The sequence below is a fragment of the Ursus americanus genome, chromosome 9 (genome assembly GCF_024610735.1).
Source record: "Ursus americanus isolate L20-20 chromosome 9, mUrsAme1.1.p, whole genome shotgun sequence".
In the NCBI taxonomy this organism is placed as follows: Eukaryota; Metazoa; Chordata; class Mammalia; order Carnivora; family Ursidae; genus Ursus; species Ursus americanus.
In genome coordinates, this window is record NC_142135.1 from 50,301,083 (window position 1) to 50,310,829 (window position 9,747).

A 9,747-nucleotide genomic window follows, 5' to 3' on the forward strand; every position below is an offset into this window, starting at 1 on the left:
AAAAAATCCATTATCATACACAGTACAAAATTTTTTTTCTTGATATGAAAACTACTCTCTTAGCAACTTCAAATATGCAATGCAGTACTATTAACTATAGTCACCATGTTGTACATTACATCCCCATGACTTATTTATTTTATAACTGGAAGTTTGTACCTTTGACCCTCTTTACCCATTTCACCCACTCCTCAATGACAAAATCCAAACATGAATTTATCTTTCCTTACTTTTCCAACATACGAAATTATTGCGATTCACTCCTATTTTTTCGTAATCATATTCATGTTAGAATCATTATGAAAATATTTAATTATGAGAATTTACTGATATTACTAATAGTGAATAAATCATCTAAAGCTGGAAAGAAAAATACGAGTATTAAAAGTCAATACAAGCATGAAGAAGAGGAAAGCGAGACCCCCAGACCAACCAAAGCCTGTCCACTGTCACATCCCTGCATCGAGCGCCTACCTCCCGCCACTGTCACCACCATGCACAAGAGAAAGACTGAGGGGGGCACTGAAGGAGATAAAGCCAAGGTGAAGGATGAAGCACAGAGAAGATCTGCAAGGTTATCTACTAAACCTACTCCTCTAAAGCCAGAGCCCAGGCCTCTCCAAAAAGGGAGAGAAGGTACCCAAAGAGAAAAAGGGAAAATCTGATGCTTGCAAAGATGGAAATAACCCTGCAAAAATGGAGAGGCCCAAACAGACCTGGCACAGAAATATAAAGGTGCTGAAGATGCCAAGTGATGGGTAATAAGGAGGGTACGCATTGCATGGTGCGCTGAGTGTTATACGCAACTAATGAATCATCAAACTTTACATCAAAAAAAAATTTTAAAAAAAGATGCCAAGTGAAATGTGTGTATTTTTTATAACTGTGTACTTCTGGTGACTGTACAGTTTGAATTACTATTTTTTATCAAGTTTTATAAAAATGCAAGATTTTGTTTTACTTTTTTTTTTAAGCTATGGTGTTAAACACTTCATTGTTGTTTTGGGGGGAGGGTGTATGTCATTAATAGACTATCTCTGAAGCTAGATTGATATAGGAGGAAACACCCTTCCCATCTAGTTTTGAGAAACTTCCTCTTGGTTCCCAGGAGGAGGAATTCCTTCATGTTGACACATATTAACCACCCTGGCACAAACGTGTGGTGTGGAAAAACTAAAATTCATTTTTATGTGCTCTTCTCCCTCTCTACCTTCCACATAGACTTGACTCCCTTAAATCCACAGACCTATTGGAACCTGACTCCCAAAAATGGTTTCCAGTATGTTAGGCAATGTGGACTTTACAGTGTCACCATGGAGATGGCAACCCTCAAAAGAGTTCTGTTTTTAGCTTGTGAATCTTCAGATTGATAATTCTGCCACTTTCATTTCATTTCCTGAAAGTCAGGGTCGGCTTATGAAAAGTTGTTAAGCAACATGCTAAATGTGAAATGTCCACCCTCACTCTAACCTTTTCCTGTTCAGAGCATCACATGAAGACTTCATTGGGTTTTGTAGTGCCTTTCTGATTTTGGTAGTCCACTGAAGAAGGGGGTTGGAAAGTCATTGTATACTGTTAATGATTGTCTGCCCATGTCCTGCCTGAAATGATTGTCTATGAAAAGTATCTTTAATAAAGCTGGATACAGTTAGGGTTGGGAAAAATAAATAAAAGTCAATATACAATACAGAAAAAGAATTGTAACAGTACATGCAAATTTTCTTTTCATTTCTTTTTTCCTGAGAAATCTCATGCTAATAAATTATTGATTATTTAGCTAAGTATTCTCCCTGAACTAGAAGTGTGCATTTACAGAGAGAGGAATATAGGAGAAATTTCTCTTCTCCTTTGCTGTTGTCTCCTTCTGTGTCACTCCCCAAATTCCCTCCCATAAAGAATTCATTCTATAACTCTAGTCCTTGCAATTCATTGCTTTGAAAGTTAAATAATGCACAGAGGGACTCTACGTTTCCGGAAAATACAGGTCCTACACATTCAGCAAAACTGCATAGCATTTTGCAGAACCTGTATCTTTAGTATTTTTTGTGATTACATTTTCTGATATATTCATTGAATATTCTTGTTATACACAGGTTTTCTATTTTATCTTGAACCCTAGATACATGAATAGATTTATGGCATTTAAAGTAGAAACTAGAAATTTAGCCCAACATATTTTATCACCTGTTATTTAACTAATACATTGAGTTATATTGTGTATATCAGAATAAATATCTCAAGAAAGATTCTGTTTAAGAAATCTTTTAATTATTTGTGTATATATATATATATATATACACACAGAGAGAGAGATATTTTGTATGCTATATTTATTTTAAGCATTTACATAAATAGTTAAAACTGTACCATTCAATTCCTACTTGAATATGTGCTTATATTTAGCCAAATTTTAAAGTCCATTTGGGATCACTTGAAAGCATTAGCTCTGACCAGAACTAAGCAGAATAACCAAAACTTAAGCAAAATTAAAACATATTTGCTGACTTTTCCCTATCTTTTAAAGTCACCAAAGTAAACTTCTCTAAGCTTGAACACTTTATCCTTATTTTTTAATACTTTTATGACTATGCTTATTCTTCTAAACTCAAGACTGTAATAACTTTACATTCATTTCTCTCTCATATCCAGGTCATTTGGGGATGGAATGTGAAGAGGGTAAAGAAAAGAACTTCCTTTTCTTGAAGAACTGCATTGGACACATTGGACACTCTCTCTCTCTATAATATATATATATATATATATATATATACATATACTCTCTCTCTCTATTTCTCTCTCTCTCTCTCTATATATATATATACACACACACTCTATATATATATATATATAACATCTCATTTCACCATTATAAAGTCTGTTGACTCTGAAATTATTTTTAAAAAATGCAATTAATGTTGCATTTGGACTAAGTGCTATATTGGGGAAGGAAATGAGACTACAAAGGAGACAAGGAAGGAGTATGCTGTCAAGAGCTTGAAAGAACCTCAGATCTTTTCTGATATAATGTAGTCCTTATTCCCTTTGCCAATTTCTTTTATACTCTAATGAAATTACACTCTGCTTTGAATCTTCTTCCTTTCCAACTTCCATGCTCATAATAAAGACCTCTTTCAGATCTCTAGATCTGACTATGTCATTGCTTTCTTTTTTTAAAAAAGATTTATTTATTTGAGAGAGAAAGAGAGAGCGTGACCAGGGGTGGGGAGGAGCAGAGGAAGAAGAAAAAAGAGAATTTTAAGCAGACTCCCAGCTGAGTGCAGATCCCAACATGGAGCTTGATCTCACAACCCTGAGATCATGACCTGAGCTGAAATCATGTGTCAGATGCTCAACTGACTGAGCTACCCAGGTGCGCCTGTCATTACTTTCTTAAAATCTTTTAATGGTTCCTTTCCAACATACGGACAAGATAAAACGTCCAACATATGGACAAGATAGAATGTGTCAACATGACTCTCTATTATATGTGGCACTTGCCAGTCTGCCACTTTTTCTTCATTATATTCATTCGTTCAATAAATGAGTGAGAGAAAATATAGCACAGTGATTTAGAACACAAGCTCAGGAAGCAGAATGCCTAGATTTTTAAAAGTTATCCTGCCTGACAGCTGTGTGAAATTGGGCAAGCTACCAAAACCTTCTAAGTCTTGGTTTCTTTATTTATGAAATGAAATGGGAATAGGCCCTGCAATATAGGGCTATATGGAAACTAAATTAGACAATCAATGCAATGCCTAGAATAATGCCTAGGACTTTGTGAGCACCCAATAAATGCAGACTATTATGGTGGTAATGGGCCTGGTCTTTAACGGATAGCTGTATATAACAGACTGAAGCAAAAATGGATGGCAAAAGGAGAGATGAGTTAGGTGCCTATTGTGATAGATCTGATGATGTTAGTCTGCAGTACAGTGGTAGAGTTGAAATGGAACAAAATAAACATATTCAGAAAATTTTGATTTTAGCATATACAAGATTTAGTAATATATTAGTTTTGTGGAATTAGAGGAAATATCAAGGATCATTTCCATTTTTTTATTTGCATGATAGGATAAGGAGGACTAGGTTTGAAGGGGGTCAAGGGCCAGGAAGCAGAACAGAAGATCCTGGAGTTGGTTTTGTACAGGTTGAATTTGATATGTCTTTGAGTGAGCAGAGGATAAATGTCAAGTAGGCAACTGGATATACTGGAAAGTATAATTGAGGAAAAAACATCAGCAGTGGAATTTCATCTCTTATTAATCATCACCTGAAATGTACACTACAACAACACTGACCTTTATAATGTCCCATAAGGTTTTTACATCTATGTCTTTTATCATGATATTCGTTCTTTCAGGAATGTTCTTGCCCAATCTTCATCTGGATACTAGGTTCACATCTTTAAGGCTCAGCTAGATGAAATCTCCAAAAGCTGTGTCATAAGCAGTCTAGTCAGTCAAAAAACTTATTTTCACTTCTCCTAGTTCACAGCTTCCCTTGAGGTTAAATATAGCTATATAACTAAGTTGCGGTCAATAGACTATGTCCACTTCCTGGCCTAGCCCATAAAGATTGTACCTCAAGTCTTCCTTGTCCCTCACTGCCTGACTGATGCACAGGATCCAGCAGTGCACTGAGCCCCTGGGACATGCCAGAACCACAGGATGGAAGCCTCTGAAACACCAAGTGAAAGGGGCCCCAGGAAGTATACCAAATAAATAGCAATGAATGAGCAAGAAAAAGTCCTACTCTATTAAACCACTGATATTTTGGAACTCTTCAGTAATTAGCCTAATCTGAAATTTCCCGAATTTTCCATGACTATATTAAATGTCCCTGTATATTCACAAAGCCTCATGACATATTTATATCATTATACTTTCCATATGGGGTTCCATATTGGCTTATATGCCTATGTCTCAAAAACTATAAGTTCTATGACAGCAAAGTCCATGTCTTTCTCTTCTTTTTATTCCTAGATCCTAACATCGTTCCTGAAACAATAGGTTCTTGGTGAACATTTTAAGAATGAGAAAATGAATAAATTATTCTGTTCATTCACCCAGATTTTCATGCATTTTCCCCAGACCAAGTTCAAAACACAAATTAACACCTATGCATTACTACGGCTTCAATTCCTTAATCATTTATTAATTTCTTATTTGTATTTATCTTTCTTGACTCTGTTTCCTAATATCTACAATCTTCTTGAGTTGTTGGGGAAACAAAAAACTGAATTATCTTCCACTATGTGTTAAAATTTACTTTTAGGACCAAAACTCTTCCTTATGCAACACCTTCATTTCATTGCTGCCTTTTTTCTTTCTACATTAACAAACATTCTTTCCTTCTATTTCAGCCAAAGTAACGAGCCTTTAATTTTATCCTTTAGTTAAAACTTACCTTCTGCTTTAATATTTCCAAAACTATTCCAATTAATTTAAAAAAAGAACAACAAAAAATTGGTCATAAATATTGAATACGAAAAAGTACATTCTGTTTTTTCTTAGCCCTGATGCCTTGCTGTTTTCTCAATTCAGCTTGGCATCTTAAAGTGCCATGAAATAATTAGAGAGATCACAGAAGGCTACCCCTCTCTTTGGCTAGGGAACAAAACATGTCAGATCACCATATGCTACCCCTACACTTCAATGCAACCTTCTGAAAACTCATAAATTTCCAACTTCAGCGTTTCTAAGCAACCACTTTAATATTTTCAACCACAAATTGGATGAAGGCCCCAGTGAAAGCACATAAGGAAAATTCATGGAAATAACCCTAGGAAATGACATGTGCACTCAGACAAAAAGGAAGAGAAAGTGCGTTTCCTTAAAGGATGTCTGGTCTTCATAATTAGTGAGTGTTGTCCTGCAATAGCAAATGCTTTAAATATCAACAATTTTAAAATGAAGCTTAATGATAAGACTTCCTCATACCCTGCTGGTATATTTATTGTTTTAGTACATTTAAGAGTACAAGTGATTTAAACATTTGGGTATAAAAGAATAATTTGACCCTTAGATCTGACTAATATTTTTCAGAGATGCAGTTTTATTTTAAGCATTTAATATTGTTATTCACTTACTCACATGGTCAGTATGATGTAAAGATGTCTGAATTTCATGAATAGGAAATTTACTATATAATAACATACAGAATATTCAACTTTTAATTTTGTCCAAGATTTATCAAACATATAGTCATGAATTCCTCTGAAATATATTCAGTAAACCAGTGAAAATTTTGACATGAAGAAACACCAGTTTAATGACTGGTGTTGGGAATTAAGTATGGAGGCAAAGAACATGATATCTAGATTTGGAATCATCTAGGTCTGAATTCTGATTCACCACCTATTAGTTTGTACAACAGAGGTCCAGGCATGTAAACCCCATTCGGCTCTAAAATGGAGATTCTAATACCTATTTGGATTACTATAATGATTAAATGAAAATCACATGAATTCTAAACTGATGTTAGTTAAGAGCTATCATTATTATTATTATTATTATTATTATTATTATTATTATTATTATTTACTTGTATCACCCTTCCTAATTAACTGTTCTTTGGGGAAAGTAGTGTGAAAATATTTTATTCCTCTAAGAAATTAACTCTTTCTGAAATGCCAGTGTGAAATTCTTCAAGCAGCGGAAGAATTTGTCAGGGCATGTGCTAACCGTTTATTCTCCCATACCCCTCAGACAATGGTTTACTTCCTGCTGTCATTTATTGTACTCTAATATACCAAAGGTCTTTTTAGCTCATCTATTTTCTTTTCTTTCCTTTTTTTCTTTTTTCTTTCAGAGACTGGCCACAGCAGTAATCAAACTTACCAAGTAGGCAAGTCATGAACAGAAATGTCACATATCCAGCAGGAATCTACACACAAAGCAATCTCATCCTCTGCCAAAATCCTATTCCGCTGTGGACTGCGTGCATTCCCAGAGCAACACGGTAATGCCTCTGGCCCTAAGTGCTTTGCCTCTGGCTCCTCTTTTCATGCCTACAATTGTTTTATTAGAGGTATCCTCTAGTAGATGTTAGCTTTACTCTCTATTTATTATCACCCAGAAGCTAAGAGTTCATCTATTCAGGAACAAGGGAATACTTTTTTGGACTTCTAATATAGTTTATATTTAGTTTGCAGCTTTGCTCTGAAAATTTTATAACTCCACTGAATATATTCTGTTAGTGACTAACACCTATGGCTTGTATAATACTTTTGACTTTTCAATATCTTTTCACACAAATTTCATTTGATTCTCAGAACCATCCTGCAAATTAGACTGGACAGGTACTATAATACCTCAAGAGAATGTGATTGAAACTTGAATAACTTACCTAAGGCTACAAAGTGTACTGATATCTGACTCAGGTCTCCTCTGATGGTGTCTTTTCTTACATATTACTTTATATTTTCGTAATACAATAGCAAGGGATCAATAATGGACAGAGATATTTCATAACATGGCTGGAACATTTGTTATATTATGAGTTTTGTTTTATACATAATTTTTAATAATCTGACTTTCTTTGTAATCTCAAGTTGTGAGTAAAGATAGTAAATAATTAGATTGCAGCCAGCAAATATTAATTTTGATTGTTGTCATGAGAACTATGTGTCATTGAAAACAATTGTGATGAATCACATAACTTTACATTTTGTGATATGTGATGTATAATAAGAAATATATAGTTGATCTTTTTCTCTGTTCCTGGCACAGAGTTCCTAAAACTCTTGGAATTTCCTAAGTGACAAGAACAATAAAAGTGTCTTGATATTCACAACAAGCTCCTTTCCACTACACATGAATATATGTTAATGAAGTGACTTTTGGAAAGCACCTAAGGATGGGGGTGCATTGTCATGTCAGACCACCCCCAGACCTCCAGGGATGGAGAGGGACTGGAGATTGGGTTCAATCACCAATGGCCAGTGATTTAATCAATCCTGCCTATGTAATAAAGCCTCCTTAAAAACTCAAAAGGAGGGGATTTCAAGTGCTTCCCAGTTGATGAACACATGGCAATTGGAGAGAGGGATGCACTCAGAGAACAAGGAAGCTTGGTATCCTTTCCCCACACCTTGCCCTATACATCTCTTCCATCTGGCTTATAAACCAGTAACCTAGTAAGTGAAACGTTTCTCTTGAGTTGTGTGAGCACTCTAGCAAATTAATTGAACCCAAGAAGCCTGTTGTTCAAACCTCTGATCTATAGAAGCACATGTGGCAACCTAAGCTTGCAATTGGCATCTGAAAAGAGGGAGCAGTCTTGTAGAACTGAGCCCTTAACCTGTGAGATCTTCTGGTGGATGTGTCAGAAATGAGTTGAATTGTAGGACACCCTGTCGATGTCAGAGAATTACTTGGTAGTGTAAAAACCACCCCTCCATACACATTGTAATTGGAGTCAAAATTTTACATCTATACATTCTAATAGTTGTAAAAAAAAAAAAAAACTTTCATAATCATTATTATTTCATTGGAAAATCACCATAATATTATGAGAAAGGTAGAGCAATTATTATTTCCATGATAAATGTTCAAGAAATCTGTACTAAATTAATGGTGAATGAGTGACTTCTTAGTCCATTTTTGATGAGGAAGCTGTCTGTTATGCACTGAACCTATTTCTTCTTGAGGCCAGTTCTTTGGACTTGGTGTGAAAGATTCTTTCCATTACTCTCATGCTCCATGTTAGTTTAAACATAGTCTTAATTTAATTTAGGCATTTAACATTGACTTTATTTTATGACACTGTGGGAGCCATTGCACCAAGAAAAAGAGGTAGATATGGTTTCTGTAATCTAGAAACTTACATTCTGACTAGAATCACTGAGGCAAGCATATGAGTGCAAAAAAACACAGAGCCATAATGGATATTTACAACAATGAATTACTGAGACATATGGATGACCACTGGTTCTGTTTATGGCTAGAAATAAATATTTTCATGTGGAATTCTGAAAAGTTAGAAGACCAATTTTCTATGAATGTCCATCAATAGTTAACACAAAAAAGAAGTTTTGGGAAAACTATGTTCTGACCTGGCATAGGGAAGCTGGCAGATCTCTATGTAATTTGGGAAGAGTTTAAAAGAGGTAAAAATTTGAGGTTACTTAAATAAAAGTAGAGAGGCTAGAGAGGGGGGAAAAAGAGAAGAAACCAGAGTAAAAGTAACCTACTTTTAAAAGAATGGAGCAAAGATGTTGGTGGATCTTCTCCCCAGAAAAACAATTAAAGTGGTGAAAAATATAAAAAACAATCATTTAAAGTCTCTGAGAATTGTCATAAGGGTACACAGAAAAAGCATAAAAATTCACTCAAAAAATTACTAAATATTGGTAAGAACAAGGAGAGTCTATAGAATTTGATTTCATTTCATCATTTCATTATCCACCTTTACTCCCCAGCTCCACATTATAAAAGCTCTACCCTAGGCACTTGTAGCCAAGAAGACAGGGTTCCCTCTTTTCCAGAATATATGGTATCATCCCAGGAGGGGCAAGTGCTGGCATTTCTCATCCCTTCCCACTGTCCCCTGTAGAAGTTCTATTCCAGGCAGGTATTGCAAAGAGGATCCTGGTCTCTCTTTTCCCATCTCACCCCAACTCTGCCCCAAGTGGAGGAGTGGTGGATACTGGGGTCCATCACTTCTGCCCTAGCACACTGTAGGGCGAAGATTCTAGGTCCAGAGAGACAAGCCAAGAAGGCCAGTGTGTACCATGCACACACTCCA

The 9,747-nt window shown here is 35.5% G+C and overlaps 1 pseudogene; it reads left to right on the forward strand.

The window, feature by feature from the left end:
- The first annotated feature begins 494 nt into the window (after window positions 1-494).
- Window positions 495-755, forward strand: LOC123797692 (non-histone chromosomal protein HMG-17 pseudogene; annotated as a pseudogene).
- Window positions 756-9,747: the final 8,992 nt, after the last annotated feature.